We start from the raw sequence: 17,764 nt of genomic DNA, 5'->3' as shown, positions 1-17,764 counted from the left end.
TCCATGGTTTGTTCCACAGAATGCTGCCCCCTCCCACCGAGCTCTGCAGAGTTCTGAGCGGCTGCTAAGGAGAGGGGCGCAGGCTGGGTGTGCACTTACTCCAGAGCCAGCTGGCAGCCGGGTCCTGGCGCTGAGGGGGCCCAGGCTCGGAACCGAACAGTGGAACAAGGGCAGCACCACACATTCAGTGTCCTGAGTTCGGATCCCAGCCCTGCCACTAACCAGTTGGATGATTTCAGCAGATTTCTTCTCCCAAGCCTTCCTTTCCTTTCCAATCACAGGCCTGACCCCCAGAGGACTTCTAAGTCCCCTCCCCCTTTCGGTTCTGCAGGAAGGCATTCCTGGGGGTTTTCATCAGCAAGGGGTGCTAATGAGAATTCTCTTGGCTGTATTCGCCCACATGCTAAAGGAGTAAGAGACATCAATGGATTAGCCCAAACCCTAAGAATCCCAAGGCCTGGTAAGAAACCAGGCTATTAAATTGTTTTCCTCAGCATCACTCACACAGAACTGTGCTCACATGAGTTCCCCTTGGGTGGACCTTGTGCTAAATGCTGATGCCTCAGACCAGCAACCAGTGCGGAGGAAGTTAAGCAGCAACTCGCTGAGGTCGGGAAAAGTGACCATACTCCAGTGAGGGGGTGACCCTCCTAAAGAAGCCCTTCCCTTTCACTTCTGGTTAATATCCAACAAAATCCTCACGACCCCCACTGTCACTGCCTGGCATCCGAGCTACTGGCATCTGTCTCCTGGAATCATGTTCTTTCTGCTCAATAAGCAAAGGTCATAGCAACTCAGCTCAAATCCATTTCTCATTCTCAACACCCCAGCGTCCTCGCCGGGTCTGAATGCGAGTTGGAGACACGAGGAAGAGCCCCGCACCCCCTTTTCCCCGCAACAAGAGACTAATTGCTCGGCCGCCTCGCCCATCCACGGGCTGGCTCTCTGCGCCCCTTTTCTGACTCAGGTAACAAGATGCAGCTGCTAAATGTTGTTTTTTCCATCTCACGTTGGGGAGATGACCTTTAGATACTAAATGTTAAGTTCCACGTGGGGAAAAATAAGGCTTAATTTGATAATCGAGCAGCAGAGCAATTCGTGTGGGGAAACCTGATACATTATGAGACAACTGAGAGGGTGGGTTTTGCTTTCTGAGAGAAGTAATAAATATTACACAGAAAAATGTGACCCTCAGCGAAGTATTTATTTCTATTTTAATTCGATTGCTTTGATCATAAGGTTTCACGAGTTTCTGTTTCGCTTTAAATACTCCGATCATAGCCTCTCGGTGCCAATTTTCTGATTGAGTCATTTATTTTCTTGGGGGGCTCAGGAGCTCCTGATGATTGTGTTTTGTCTGGCACGATGGGTTCTTTCTTACCTCCATGTTGGAAGCCAAAAGATTAATCCTTCGGAATGTCAACAAATCACCTCATTAGCAACTTACTAAACACGAAGTAAGTTAATTACGAGCAATTTCTTTATAAAGATCAAATGCCAGGCAAATCACTTTCCTAAGGCTATGCCCTTCATTTGTAGCACAAACAAGAAAAACAGAAATCAAGTCAATTTTTTCCGCGTGCTGATAGCCCCGTGATTCAGTAAGAGATTCCGAGCCTATTCTAGCGGGCACATTAGCTCAGCACGAGTCCTTGCTTACACAGTGGGATACTTTCCTAAACATCCTACCTCAGACCCAGAGTCGGTGGGCGTCTTCATAAGCCAGTTCACTGAAATACAGGGTGCCACTTAAGTTCCACTAACATCAACTGAGGACCCACGAGGTGCACGGTGTATGGACTCCTGCCCGCCGCTGACCGGTTCTGCAAGCCCCGGAGGGTGACCTAATACTCTAAGCTTGGATCTCCTCCTCCGCAGAACCGGGACGATGCTATGTGGTCCCTCACTGGATTACTGACGATGAAGGGAGATAAATGAGTGTCGGGTGGGCAGCACTGAAGCAGCATTATCTTACATGAAAGAGCACCCTTGGGGTGGGGGAGTGGGTAGGAAGCACAGCCCAGTCTCACCAACCTCAACCTGGGTAAGAAAGCAGCCCTCGGTGTCCACACACGCAAATCCCGACCTATGTCCAGCATTGCATTCGATTGGCCAGGTCTGGTGGAGAACCAGTGATCACGGTGGATAAAGTGGTCAAATAAATGTGGAAACTCTGTCACTTGGGCATCTACACATTGGGCATTCGGAAGAATCCTGCATCAAGCAAGCTGTACGCTTTAAAAAAATTATTGAGCCCTGGCCGGTTTGGCTCAGCGGTTAGAGCGTCGGCCTGCGGTCCCGAGAGACCCGGGTTCGGTTCCCGCTAAGAGCATGTACCTCGGTTGCAGTTTGTTCCCGGCCCTGGTTGGTCGTGCGGGGGGCAGCCACTCGATGTGTCCCTTTCACATCGATGTTTCTCTCTCTCTTCCTCTCTCTCCCTCCCACTCTACCTGAACAAAAAATAGAAAAATGTCCTCAGGTGAGGATAAAAAAAATAAATAAATAAATAAATTATTGAATTGATTGGGGTGACACTGGTTAATACACTTCTATAGGTTTCCAGTGCACAGTTCTATGCTACGTCATCTGTATATTATATTGTGTGTTCACCACCTACAGTCAGATCTTTCGGTCATCATTTACCCTCCTCTCCCTCCCCCACCCCCTTCCCTCTGGTAACCACCCGTATGCTTGTAAGCTAACAGTCCTGAAATCTTTGCATCTGTGGAAACGTGTTTATGAAAGTTCTATCAAAAAATAAATTAATAACCCAGCCGGTGTGGCTCAGAGGTTGAGCGGCGACCTAGGCACCAAGAGGTCGCCAGTTCGGTTCCCGTCAGAGCACATGCCCAGGTTGTGGGCTGGATCCCCAGTGGGGGGCGTGCAGGAGGCAGCCAACTGATGTTCTCTCTCATTGATGTTTCTATCTCTCCCTCCTTCTCCCTTCCTCTCTCTCTAAAGTCAATTACAAAAAATAATAAATCAATGAAGCCCCACATCGATCGTCACTTACTGGAATTATTTCTCTTCCTTTCACCGGTTTCCTCTCCTCCGCCCAGGAGGCCCCGCTGCACGCTTTTCGTTGCTGACTCGCAGTGCAGAACCGCGGTGCCCGGTGGGCACTGCTGAGTGCTCTGTGGGCCAGGCTGTCCCCTAACAGGAGAGGGAGGCGGCAGAGGAAGCACCCCACTCCGGGACTTTGCCACTTGGTTGCCACCGTAGATGTTTCCATCACAAAAAAAGCAATTTGCAGAACATTTTCCATTTTGCCCTCTTCTTGATACATTCAAATGAATGAATTTTCTTAAAATGTGTGGTCCAGAACAGAACAGTGTAATAGATACATTTGGCCCAGTGTAGAAGGAGACGCCGCTACTGTTTCTCACGGTCTTGCCTCTTCCATTGATGCAGACGAAGAACCTCCGAACGTTGTCTCAGGAGCTGTATCACCCTGCAGACATTTTCAGCTCGGTGCAGACAACCACCTTCTCTCCTCATTAGGTTTCCATGCTAACCACTGCCAAAGCCTCGGCGAGGCCGGCCTGAGGAAGGCGCGGGGTCCGAGGACAGCTTTTCCAAGGCATGCCAATCTGATGAGAACAGCGAGGCCAGACGCCTGCGGGAGGGCTTTCCGGGCTACTGAGGAGCCGATGAGCTCGCTTCTAAGGGAGGACACTCTTGGGACAGTCTGAGCGTTGGTCAGGGCTGATGGGACTGTGATAACAGAGGGGTCAAGGCTGGAGCTGGACTGTGGCCAGAGAGAGAACACTTCTGTTTTTCTTTTTCTAATACTTTTATTTTGACAACTTACTTTCTTTCATATATTTAAAAATCATCAAATGGACTAATTAAAATAGCTGATGCAATTCTTTTCATAAGCCATCATTAAGCATTTAAAATACTATCTTTATAGGTGGGGCAACAGTGAGTGTGACTTCCCATGGAAAAATGACCTCCTTTTAGTAGGTAGAATTTTTTTTTGAGGAATTCCACAAGATTTTCTGATTCTAAAGTAATCATTATAAACACACACACACACATTTATTTACATTTGCAAACATATAAATATGTGTAAATGCACAAGTGTATATATGACAAATATGTTTATAAACTATACTTTATATAAATGCATAAGTATGAAATAAAGCATACCCAAATCCGTCAATGAATGCTTTCTGTTGTTATGTTTAGCACTGATGGATCTTTAGAGACTTCCTTGCCACACTTGACATATTCTTTGAGCCTCTCTCCTATTCTGGTGGCTTCTGCACCTCAACCTCCCTTGGTATTTGTCCACCACTCTACTTGCCTCTTCTAAGTCTTACTTGAGAGTCTCTCTCCTCTGTCCACTGCTTGACGCTGGTGTCCCTTCCTGGTTGGACTTTGGAACTCTCCCTCCTTCTGCCCACCCTCACCCACTCTCTCTTGTTGCCCATTATCTCTACTGCCCATGCTCCGTTGGCGACGCCCCAGTGATCTCTTCTGAAGTGGAACCCCACTTCTTCAGTTCTGTATGGGCTGTTTCTACAGAAATGTCTGAAAGAAGCCTGTCAGTTGATATATATAAAAAATACCCCCTTTACTTCCAAAATTAACTTTTCCCTTCAAACCTGACTGATAGGTACAGTTTTACCAGTTGTCTACGCCAGTAACCATGGTCATCTCCAGGGGCATCACCCTGAACTCTTCACCAGGTCCTCCCGTGCACTTTGCCACCAAAGCCCATGGTGTCTCAACATCCTTTGAATCTGTCCTTGAGCCTCCTTTCCAGGACCACTGCCACTGCCTTATTTCAGGTGCCATCCCTTCCGACGTGGACAACTCTGATATACAAATAGAGCTGGGTCCTAACGATGCTCCAGTCCCCAGGTGTATGGGCCATTCGCTTAACTCGCTGAACCTCACTTTTCTTGTTCGTAGGAAAATAGAGGTTCACTAGTTAATGGCAGAATGGGAGCCTGAACACAGATTCTCAAATTTCCTTTCTCATCCTTAACAACTCCACTGTGCTCTTCGCCCTCTCTCCCAGGCTCGAGTCATCTGCAAACTTGATAAACTCGCTTTGATGTTAGTATTAGAGTCATTGATAAAACGTGTTTCCCAGGTAAGGGATGATGGTAGTGCCTTAGCGTTGCCTCTTGAAGACTTGCCTCAGTTTCTACAGCACAAGTGCACCTAGTGAAGGGCAGAAAAATATGTTAGGTGTAAATAGAAAGCTCTGAATTGATCAGAGCTAGCGATGAAATTAAAAAGATCTGTGATACTAAGTAAGAACCACATGTCCAGCCCGGCCAGGGTGGCTCAGTGGATCGAGCATAATCCCATGGACTGAGAGGTCCTGGTTCAATTCTGGTCAGGGCACAGGCCTGGGTTGCAGGCTCCATCCCCAGTAGAGCGTGCAGGAGGCAGCTGAGCGATGTTCCTTTCTCACATTGATGTTTCTCTCTCTCTCTCTCAAAAAATCAATGAAAACATATTAAATAAAATTTTAAAAATGAATCACATGTGCAGACTGGGGTCCAGAGTTCAGAGAGGACACATCGGGAGGCCCCATGAGTGGTGGGGGGGGGGCTGCCCTCCTCCGCACCGCTCTCCCGGGCACGGCCGGCTGCATCTTCCACCCACGGGCGCGGCCACCAGGCTGGGGATCAGGCCCTGCCACCCACGCACCAGGCGGGTTGATCTGGTCTAATAGGCCTCCCCGAGACAGAGACGCTTCCGAGGCAACGTCTACCATCATTTCAGCAAAAGGACTTTTGTAATTCCTCCAGGTCACGGGCCTTCCTCTCAGATCTACTCCGCTCCGCGGTAGTGGCGGAAGAAACGGCATGTGTACGTCTGTGTGTGCGCGCGGGTGTGTGTGTACGTCTGTGTGTGTGCACGGGTGTGTGTGCACACGCGTGTGCGCCCGCGGGGGCAGGGGGGTGCACGGCACCTCGGCCACAGTCAACCAGACACGAGTCATCAGAGGGCTCATTGCATTTCCCAGCCCGTTCCCTATTCCGGGTTATTCTTCCTCTCAGCTTCAAGGTCAGGGGTGTGTGTGTGTGTGTGTGTGTGTGTGTGTGTGTGGAGGGGAGAGGGTGGGGGGGCAGGCAGGGTCTACAACGTGATAAAGACCGCCCATTCCGTTTCTCTTGGTCTATGGCTATTGAATTTGGGGTCAAAACTGCGTATCGAACGAAAAGCTAGTGAACTTAATTATGGCTTTGAAGTTCACTCCGGATTTGGCTGTCACAGATTCTGCCAAAGGCTGTATGCCATCCAGTGGAAGTCGTGGTACCCATCCGGCTCAGCCGTCCCCCGAGGCAGCGGAGGGATACAGTCACTCCCAGTACCGGCACGATTTAGTGATTTTCTTTCTTCTTTTTTATTGTTGAAAGCATTACAGATGTCCCCCCTTTTCTCCCCATTGACCCCCTCCTCCCTGCTCCCACTCCCCCTTTCGCTTTCCCAAAACTAGTATCTGTGTCCATTGGTTGTGCATATATGCATATAAGCTCTTGGGGTTAGCTCTTCCCACCGCCCCAACCCCCATCCCTCTGAGGTTTGTCAGTCTGTTTCCCACTTCCATGACTCTGGATCCATTTCTATGGACAGTTTATGTTGTTCATGATAAACCATACATAAGTGAGATCCTATGGTATTTCTTTTTCTGACTGGCTTATTTCGCTCAGCATAATACTCTCCAGGTCCGTCCATGTCGTCCCTAGGATATAAGATCTTTCTTTCTTACAGCTGCATAGTACTCCATTGTGTATATGTACCACCACTTTTTTATCCATTCGTCTACTGATGGACACTTGAGCTGTTTCCAGATCTTAGTGATTGTAAATAGTGCTGCTATGAACATAGGCATACATATATTCTTTCTGATTGGTATTTCAGGCTTCTTAGGGTATATTTCTAGAAGTGGGATCACTGGGTCAAATGGCAGTTCTATTTTTAATTTTTTTGAGTAAGTGCCATAGTGTTTTCCATAGTGGCTGCACCAGTCTGCATTCCCACCAGCAGGGTACTAGAGTCCCCTTATCTCCACACCCTCACCAACACTTGTTTGAGGATTTGTTGATGGCGGCCATTCTGACAGGTGTGAGCTGATACCTCATAGTCGTTTTGATTTACATCTGCCTGATGATTAGAAATGTTGAGCATTTGGGGGATTTTTCAAATGGTATATGAATATAGGAGGGTGGGAATATATGAGTATCACTTGTCAATGAAAACACCTTGAGCTTTCAAACTATCACTCCTATTAAAAACGACACAAAGACGTTTCTGCCGTGATTTATCTGTGGTGAAACTCTTGATGGCTTCGTTAATTACTAAGACTTGATAAATCATCAGTTGAATAATCCATTAGCATACTTTTTTTCAGGGTAATCTTCCCTGTTCCATTTTGCAAGTGACCAATGGCAGTGGTCCCTGCCATGTCGCATCTGTGTCGGAGACCATCACAGGGCTGCAGGTGCCTCCATTGACTCTGGGGGGTTTGGGGACACACTGCTCGCCACACCTCCAGGCTCTATCCGTTGCTGAATTCAGAGTCGGAAGGATTTTGTTTTTAACAGAGACTTGAAATGCGTATCTGTGAACTACATCCCTTGGCAAGAGGTCTTTTTACGGGCAACTTGGGGCTCCCCTTTTCTTCTCCGACTTGAGGTTCCAGTGTCCTTTCTCTGATGCCTGCTTTTCCTTTTCCAGGCTGAAATCCACGTTCCCGGCGGAAGAACACTGAAGAAAAACACGAGTGGAGAAGCTCCGCCTCTTCCTCACTGTTTGTTAAGAGGAGACCACATTCTTTCTTATCCTGACTTACCATCCTTTTTTTCTTTTTCTTTTTGTCCTAGCATACTTAAATCCCCGCCCTCTTCCCCCCTCCCCCAATAGTCTCTAGATACTTTTCATAAGCTCCAGCTTATTCGGGCCTACCAGACTCTGATGTTTTTTCTTACAGTTAATTCTTTCAAGATCCTTCCGTTTCTGATCAACTAATTCCTGCAAAGGTGTTGCTGGCTGATAATGGCTTAATGCATCAACCTTTTAGGACAGCCTTTGAGTGCAGGACAGGCGGACTTCAAGGATTCTTGCAGAGACCATAAGGACAGAATTCTGGAGAGAAGAGATTTTCTTCCTAAAGCCCCAGTCACCACAGAACAGAGTTTAAAGTACTTATCTATACATACGTCTCATTCTCGTAAATAACACAAGTGAAGTCAGTGAGGGAGAATGTAATGCCTAGTGTTTACTGTGGACAGACAGCTATGGCGTGAAGGTGGGGGCAGCTTCTCTTACGTTCAGAGGTTTCTAAAATAGAGGTAATCTGACATTTCCACCCTTTTCTTCTGAGCTGATTCATTTACATTTTATTTTTAAATTTTTTTCTTTATTGATTTTAGAGAAAGGAAGGGAGAGGGAAAGAGAGAGAGAAACATCGATGAGAGAGAACATCGATCGGCCGCCTCCTGCATGCCCCCTACTGGGGATCGGGCCCACAACCTGGGCAGGTGCTCTGACCGGGAATCGAACCAGTGACCTCCTGGTGCATGTGTTGATGCTCAACCATTGAGCCACAACTGCCAGGCTGATATATTTACATTTATTTTTAATCCTCACTGGAGGACATTTTTGTATTTATCTTCAGATAGAGCAGGAGGGAGAGAGGGAGGAAGAGAGAGAGAGAAACATCGATGCGAGAGAGACACATCGACTGGCTGCCACCCACCCAATCCTAACCGAGATCGGGGACAAACTGCAACCAAGGTACATGCCCTTAGCAGGAACCGAACCCGGGACTCTCTGGTCCGCCGGCCAACACTCTAACTGCTGAGTCAAACCAGCCAGGGTTCCATTTACATTTTAATGTAAGAATGTTTTGTGGCACATTTATAAGAGTGATCACAATTTCACCTGGAAAGTAATTAAGAAAATGCCAACTAAATGCAGGCATGCCGGTGAGCGATGGGTCGCGTTGGTTAGGGGTGAGTGCCCAGGATCAGAGACACATAGATTCAAATCTTCACTGAGCTCAGGGTCCTCGGGCAAAGCATGGAACTCGAGGCTTCAATTCCAGCTGTGGTATTGATCATGGTCACCTGCTCGGGCTGTCTGGAGGGTTAGTAAGTAAACTGTTCAGGGAAGCTGCTAGAACATAGTAAAAAATGAACGGTGGTTACTGTTAGAGTGTGTACGTCTTTAAGTAGGAAACATTACAAAACCCTTCAAGTCAGCTTTGGGGTCTTAGGGTTCCTACAGGTTCCCACAGCTTGGCTGATCAACAGAAGGAAAATCAGCAGTTGTTTCTATTGAGATCCTAAGATGAATCCATTCATTCTTTTATTCATGCGGCTTGCATTAAAGCCCCTATGACATCAGACATTGAAACACGGTGGTAAACGAGCAAACCGTTCTCCCGGCCCTCGAAGCACATTTTTCTCTTTGCAAAACAAATGATAAATTAGAAAAATGCATGTCCCCAAGGAAAACTATAGTATTAAAATATTAAGTAAGTTTTAGAAATGTTTAGTACATTTCTTATAAGAAAAAAATTTGAGTTTTTATTTTTTATTTTTTTTTAAAGGATAAACTAAGAACTACATAAATGAACTCAAGTCAAAGTCAAGTCAGGGGCTGCTCTGTGCCCCCTGACGCAGAGCTCGGCTGACCTGAGAGGCAGGAAGACCATGAGCAAAATTCCTGCCAAGGCTGAGTAACAGCTCCTCACCCCTACCTGACCGCTTACCCACACCGTAGGGGAAGACGGACCACACAGTATACCACGTGATGGGGAGAGGCCTCCCCACGCTTTTCCCAGTCTCTATCTCCCCGTTTCCATAGAAACTGCAAGCAGGTATAAGCTCCGCCTCGAGAGAAAGTTGGGGTCTCTCCCTCTCCCCCTTGTCTTGTGAGGACAGTCCACCACTCTGTCTGTGGAGTGGCCTTTCTGGCTCATCCTCTCTGCCCATTCGACTTGCTTCCCCATTAATCTTCTGCCTGCCTGGCATCCTGAGTTCTTCCCTGCGTGAAGCCAAGAACATAACTGGCTCGGGGCTCAGGTTCACACCAGGACCTCGCCCTCGGGCACTGGTTCTAGAGTACACCTTTAACGTCTAACGTGAATGTTTGGGGAGACATCCTGCCTTTCTACAAGTCACGCTTCAGTACCACCATAAGAGAGAAAGATACAAGGTTGCATGGGTCTCGTATCTGGTATGGCACAGTGTATCATCCACTCTTTAAACAGGAAGGGTGCAAAAAGTGTTTAAAACGTACACCTGGCTGTGTCCTAGCATAAAATAATAGGACGTTTTCTAATAGGATGCTTTTTGTAATGATCTGGTTAATTACCCTTATTCATCCATTGATCACGTGTCTGCGAGCACCCTCCACACAGCGGGCAGCGGGATGTCTCTCGGCATGCTGGGGTGACCCCGTCGAGGGTGTCCCCTGCTCTCCTGGGGCTTACAGTCTAGTTGCACGTCTCGGACACCTCCCTTCTTTTTAAGTGTAGATGGTTTCCTAAATCCAAATGTAGGTGTTCCGGCCTCCTACTGTCCATGTCTCCAGACGACACGATGGTGACCACAGTCCCCCTTTCCCTGAAGCTCCACCTACCACAGACTAAGAAAGGTGCCCCCATTCACCTGTGGAGCTGAAGACAAGTGCTTCTGAATACTAACCAACATTAATTCCAGTAGCTTCTAGTACTTTGAGGAATGGCCAAATTCTCTTTGGAGACCAAGAAATGTATTGGCTTAGGCTTTTTCTGGGGGACAAGACATAGGATTGGGAATGGCAGAGAGATATAAATACCTGATTAGAGAATATGCTACTGCTTTTTAAAAACTATTTATTTTGCTCCTCTAAGTTATTTGTTATGAAAAGCTTTAGGCTAGGATGATGGATAATTGAAAACTTGGAAAGGAAATGAATCCACTTAAATGTATTTCCCAAATTCAATATCCTTAGGGGAAGCCACCATATACAGATTTTCAAAAGTTGCCCAAGGAGCAAATAATAATATTGGATGCCACTTTATTAAGTAAAATTGGGTGCACAGACTATAATCAAATTCAAAGATAACATCAACTGTTTAATATTAAATAGGGGAGTTGTTACATAGATTTCTAATTAGCCTCCGATATTTATTGTCCCCTTCTTGCACATTGTCATTGAGCTGGGCACTTGGTTACCCCCTCTCCCTTGTGACCAGGTGAGTTCCAGCCAATGAGGTGTTTCCTATGGAAAATGAGACTTCAAGGGAATGGCCTTAAGAGGAGTAGCGTAGCACCTCTCATTCTCTTCTCCTTGCTTCTGCCTCAAATTTGGATATAACATCTGAAGCCTAAACTTCCATCTGGGATCACATGGTGAACACTAACGGCTAAGGATGGTATAGCCAATGATGGAAGAAAGAAGCCCAACTCTCCTCCACTCTGACAGCCTCTGGGGTCTGACTTCCAACGTCTGTTATAGACAGAAGAAAAAGTCTATCTTTCCAACTGCTGTCTCTGTCCCTTAGAGCTGAGCCTAATTCAAAGTAATACCATATTTGGTACTATATTTAAAAATAGGATGCTAAGCGAGACGGAACCTACAACGTCCATGCAGTTGCCTGCAGTAGGCACTAGGCTCTGAAGCCTGGAATACTACAGTCTCGGAAGGCTGGGAAAATAGTTGGTCATATTGTCAATAGTCATATAGTCAACATTTGGTCATATTGCCTTCTTTGGAAGGCAAACCCGGTACCAACTAAGCCTTATAATATTAAGAAATACTCAAAAGCTGATGTCCACTGGCACCTTCTCACTGTGTCCAGCAAAGTCTTCGACAGCGTCGTGAACTCAGTCTAGAACCAGCCAGCCTGCAGACTGAGATAAAAGCAGAGCCAGTTTGAAATGGAAGGTGTTCTCTGCTTAGACTGGCAGACTGCATGGATGGAAAATCCCCAATTTGTGTGCTTTCAAAGGTCATCCAGAATGTAGCGTAAATTAAAGTACAGTGATTATGAGCCACGGATGCCCAGAGAGAGCCTTAGAAGGGAGTGAAGCTGGAGCCCGAGATGTCTTTTCTTACCTGCAGGTAAGAGTCAAGCTGAGAACAATGGGAGGGCAGAGAGTTGCAAGAAATAGGTTTCTCATTCATTAGCACTTGCTATTTTAGTGTTTAACTTATGTGTTCTGCAAGTATAGGATTTCCAGAAGAGCTCATGGACTACATCACTATGTATGATCAATAGATGAAAAAAAATGAATAAGTACAATTAAAAAACAACAACAAAGGACGTGTCTACCAGACATCGGGAAAGATCAGATTTAGGATACTGCCTGAGGGAGTGATGAAATTGAGGATATTGCCAAACAAACAAGGGGCATTCTTTCTCAGGGCCTAAAGGTTGAAAGGGGGGAGGGGGAAGCAAAGGAGGGATCTGCTCTTGAGGAGAGACCACAGTGGCACCCCTCCTTCAAGCAATGGCAGAATATGGAGGTAAGGAATATAAGAACAGAGCAGGGAAGCTTAAAACTACATCAAAAACAGATACTTACACGTGCTTACTTGCACACAATGGAAGAATACAATATTTCTGAGGGAATTATGTTGCCAAGAAAACCACAAACATGGCCTGCGAAAGTCACGTGGCTAAAGCAATATTAGGAACCTGTCTCAGCAGGAGTCAGTTCTGAAAGCATGTGGCCCACAAGAAGGGCACTGTCTGAGTGCCCTTTTCAGATATGGCCATGTAGCACTGTGGACTAGGAGGGACCTCTCAGAGCGTGAAATCTTGGATCACAGAAGACATTGATAAAAAATATCCTTTGCTATTGCTGCCTAGCAAGATTTAAAAACTGCTATGGACCAGTGATGGCAGTTTGGTTCTCATGCTTGTGTTTTCAAAAGGACAGTGTGCACTGTAGTTATCAGGCCACCAGAGCACAAAGAACCAAATCTGGACCTAATCTAGAGGGCTACCCATCATTCAGAGATGCTGATTTGAGCTGGATGCAGTAACGAATGGGATTCTGGGTTGGGCTCACTTGAAGAATCCAAATACGTTCTACAGATGGGGAGAAGGGTGGGAATGGATATTTCTGTATATCAATGGTGACACACCATGCAAGTTTCCTCCCCACTGTTTTCAGTGTCTTATTAGTACAGTGATACCTCGGTTCTCGAACATAATTCATTCCAGGAGGACGGTCGAGAACCGAATTGTTCGAGAACCGAAGCAATGAAACCCAATAGGAAAGCGTGACTCCACAAAGCGTGACTCTCTCTCTGCACTCACACTGATGACGCAAGCAAGGCGCGCTGGGCCGAATGAACGCCATTCGGCTCAACTCGGCTCATCTCGGAAGTTCGAGTTCCAAATATTTGTTCGGATTCCGAGACAAAAGTTTCTCGAATCTCCTGGTCGAATACCGATTTGGTCGAAAACCGAGGCGTTCGAGAACCGAGGTATCACTGTAATACATTCTCTTCCTTCTAGCTGGGTATATGGCTGCCAGGAAGAGTGGTATTTCCCAGCCTCCTGTGCAATGCCCTGTGACTAAGTGCTGGCGGACAGGATGTATGCCCAAGTGTACTGAGCATCTTCCAGGATGGGCCTTTACAGAGAGGAGCTCTTTCCTTTCTTCCTGCGTGCTATCTGGAACGGGGGTGTGGCGTCTAGAGTTTAAGAAGACATCTTGAACCAACATGCGAAAGATGGCAGAGGAACAAGATAGATTAGGGGCTGTCAACTTACGGCTTGTGGTATAAACCCAGCCTACCACCTGTTCTTGGGGAGCAAGTTTTACTGGGACCCAGTCACACCCATGTGTTTATATATTGTCTATGGCTGCAACGAACCACTGTGACAGAGTTCATACGTCCCACAAAGCCCAACATATTTATTTTCTGGCCCTTTACAAAAATTATTTGGTGACATCTGAGACTTTAAAAGAAATCCATGCTTCCTGACACTATGGAATGCCATAATAGCCCCGTCATCTTCCTGTGTAAGCCATTATTAAGCTGAGTTTAAAATACAGCTGAAAATTTCCCTAATACATTGGATTTCTTTTTTTTTCCTCTTCAAACTTTAACACTGTTATTGCTATAATATTTTCTAGTATAGATAGTCTACATTTAATATTACTTCAGTTAAAGTACAAAGAAAAATAATGCATTTAATTGATGTTTGCTGTATTATTTGACATATCCTCAGAGAATAACTTCCCCCAACAATAAAAGTATGCTCTTAAATTGTTTTTAAAGAATGAGGGAAGTATGATGGACTAAAAACTCCGAAATTCTTAATGCAATAAAAATACTTCTTTTATTAAATAGAGACATCGTGTTTGTGGGTGTCCTATTCCAGAAAGCAAAAATCTGTCAGTCAATGGGCAAAAAACAACTTTTGTTAAGTGAAAAAAATTATTAGCAACTTCAACAATAAAAACGCATTCAAATAGAGTGTTATACTCAAAGTTTTTATTTTGCCAATCGGTACTTTTAAAAGTAATCCTGACAAATTCTGCCATCTCCCTCCCATTCTCTCACCTTCATGTCTCTTGTTCTGTTTTTTGGCCTCTCCCTTATCCTTTCCATGAGAAATGTAGAAGTTCCTCCTTCTGAAATGCACAGATCTCTCCCTACCAGTCTCTGACTCAGTGGCTTACTTTTGCACTAACCTGGCAAAGAGCAGAATTACTTCCTCCAAGTTTCTACACATCAGGCATCACCTCCCTGCCTCACTCAGCCTGCTCTCTGAATCCCACCCTGAAGCCCAGCTGACTTTTCCTCTGATCTCTTGCAAACACTGTTACCACGTATGGCACCAACTACATGTATTCTGAGGGCCATCCTCAGAGTCTACAGATTCTTTTCTTGGAAACAGTAACCCTAAAACCATGTCTACATCTTGAATTCAGGAGTCTCATCCCTTGGTTTGTTCGATAGCCATGGATAATGGAACACATTCGGAAGGTACCGGAGGACTGTGTTTTATCAGAGATGTTCTGAGGCATCTAGATGTCCGCAGCAGTGATTTCGCGTGGCCCACCACTAGCAGAGAACATCCTCATTCAGTTTTCATGTTGCACACAGTTTGATCCTAGAATTGTCTGAGGAAGTGGAGGAGGTCTCTCCTCCCAATTGGAGGCCTTTCGTGAAACAAGAGCTGGAGGATTTTCGGTGGATACCCGTCAGTCTCCAGAGGAGCTGTGTAGCATCTTCTGCACTCATTATGTCTAACTGCAGGAGAGGCAGATCAGAAGAGCCAGATACTGGACAGCCTTGGGGATGTTTTGATGGAAAAGACATGAACACGATACAAACTTTAGAGCCAGACTCTAAAGACATCTGACTTGAACAACTTGAAAGGTCTTTGTCCTCAATTCTCATAGCCTCATCCCTGCTCTACACTGAAAACACTAGAAATTACACTGGAAGAGATTCATCCTTTTTAGGGTCTTGAAGGCCAAAGAGGCTCACAAATTCCTAATTACTACTGAGTTCTCTTAGGGAGTCAATGCATTCTTAATTGTTTGAGGGATAACTGGTTTCTGAGCTAGGCAAGAAGGATCTTCCTCTATATACTTCTCCCCCCAAAATAAAATTTTTTTAAAAAGTGAGAATTTAGGAAAGGTTCTATTTGATCAGTTAGTGGATAAGCCAGACTGAAGAAAAACACACACACACTCTTTTTAAGACTGAGATTATCTTTAAAAACTCAACAACGGAGAAAAAAAAAAGACCCCCCCACCACACAAACTCAGAACTTCTTTCCTAGTTCAAGGGGAGAAGTTTACATATGAATAATTGACTACCTGCAGGAACAACGAAACAAGCAGGCAAACAAAACCACACACCAGCAGCTGAGCACAATTATAGACACTGGATTCCATTTTGGTTTTGTTTCTGCATATATTATATTTGAATTTTCAACAATTTTTAAAAATCAGGACCCCACCCCTGACAGGTTTGGCTCAGCGGTTAGAGCGTTGGCCGGCGGTCCAGAGAGACCTGGGTTCGGTTCCCACTAAGGACATGTACCTCGGTTGCAGTTTGTCCCCAGCCCTGGTTGGGTTGTGCGGGTGGCAGCCACTCAATGTGTCCCTTTCACGTCGATGTTTCTCTCTCTCTCTCTCTCCCTTCCACTCTGTCTGAACAAAATATCAAAAAATGTCCTCGGGTGAGGATAAAAATAAATAAATAATCTGGAAACAGCCCAAGTGTCCATCAGTAGATGAATGGATCAAAAAGCTGTGGTACATATACACAATGGAGTACTATGCAGCGGTAAGAAAGAAAGATCTCTTATCCTTTGAGACTACATGGAGGGACCTTGAAAGTATTATCCTAAGTGAAACAAGCCAAACAGAGAAAGACAAATTTCATATGATCTCACTTATTTGTGGAATATAATGAACATAACAGTTTGAGGAATGGTGTAGTCCCAGAACGCAGAAGCGGGGTACAGACTGACATTCCCCTAAAAAGTGGGGAGGTGGGCGAGGGATGAACCACAGAACTTATACGCATGTATGCATGAACAGTGGACATGGACAACAATCTGGGGAAGAGGCAGGGAGGGTGGGGGAGGGGGGAATCAGTGGGGGAAAAAAAGGAGAAACATCTGTAACAAAAATTAATCAATAAAAATAAATAAATAAATAGAAAAAAAATCAGGACCCCCAAATCATCCCTCGCGTTCGTCCAAGAGGAATCAGGAATGTAAACAGAAACATCAACTTCATTAGGAAACAAAAAATCCAAAAACAAAACTTCTTTCTGGTTATAAACATGTGCTGTGAAGAACTTCCTGGATGTCTAGATCTGTCTTTTGCCTTCTCTTGTTTGTATCATTACCCAGTAACGTGTGGTGGCCAAGGAGGGCTGTGGGTCACATCTTTCCTGCCTGAGGGTCAGGGTTGGCTGGTATAATTGGTCCACAGATGCCCTCTGGATGAGCCCATACTGCCCACATTGCCCCCATCAATTACCAAACATGGCGAGCACCCATTGCAGACCATTTCTGTCTGCCAAGGGTTTCTAACAGAATCTTTTGTGGACCATGGCCGACCACACTGAGGTACAATCTGGCTGTTTCTAAGCAACCTTTGTCCTTCCTTCTCTCCTCCCTCAGATGTCCCTGTACCCTCTCGTTCTCCCCTGTACCCTTCAGAGGAATCGCGCCCAGTACTTCCCAATGCCTGATTCTGCCTTGACCTCTTCTTCTTTAGAGTACCCGAACTGAAACATTACTTGTGAAAAAGAAAAGTATGAATCGCTTCCTTTGTTGACAAAGCATTATAAAACCAACTAGCTGGAATGAGCTGGAGGAATATTTATGTGCTACAAGTAATAACATGACACAGATCACACATTTGCACCAGATATACAAGTCATCACAATATTAAAATTTAGCCAGTTTTTTTTGTTTTTGTTTTTTTCAAATTTCAGAGCATTTTAGATATGGAAGATTGTTCTTAAAAGATGTGCACAAAGAAATAATTTACATCTTCGTAGGACTATCTGTATTATTTCCACATTCAGAGCATTATGTTCTTTTAGTCCAGTGTTTTTAAAGTAGAAAAATTAATATAAGGAGACAAGAAAGCACAGTGTGCCAGGGATAAACAGGCACAGGGTTAAGACAATTCTTGCAAGTCAGTTTTTATAATCTTACGATTTTGGTCTTTGAAAAACTTACAATTCTGTTTTAAATTTGCCTTTTCCCAATGCAAGCCAGTCATGAGGACCAGAAGAAGGCAAAGGCATG

At 45.3% G+C, this 17,764-nt stretch overlaps 1 protein-coding gene across 1 annotated transcript in view; it reads right to left on the bottom strand.

Annotated features, from left to right (window-relative positions):
• The window catches only part of CNTNAP2 (contactin associated protein 2), a 1,693,809-nt gene that overhangs the window by 759,030 nt on the left and 917,015 nt on the right, over nucleotides 1-17,764 (bottom strand). The window lies entirely within an intron of this gene.

This window comes from Molossus molossus, unplaced genomic scaffold (assembly GCF_014108415.1).
Source record: "Molossus molossus isolate mMolMol1 unplaced genomic scaffold, mMolMol1.p scaffold_m16_p_7, whole genome shotgun sequence".
NCBI lineage: Eukaryota > Metazoa > Chordata > Mammalia > Chiroptera > Molossidae > Molossus > Molossus molossus.
Note: the sequence above shows the minus strand (reverse complement) of the source record. Positions and strands in the feature narration are given on the sequence as shown.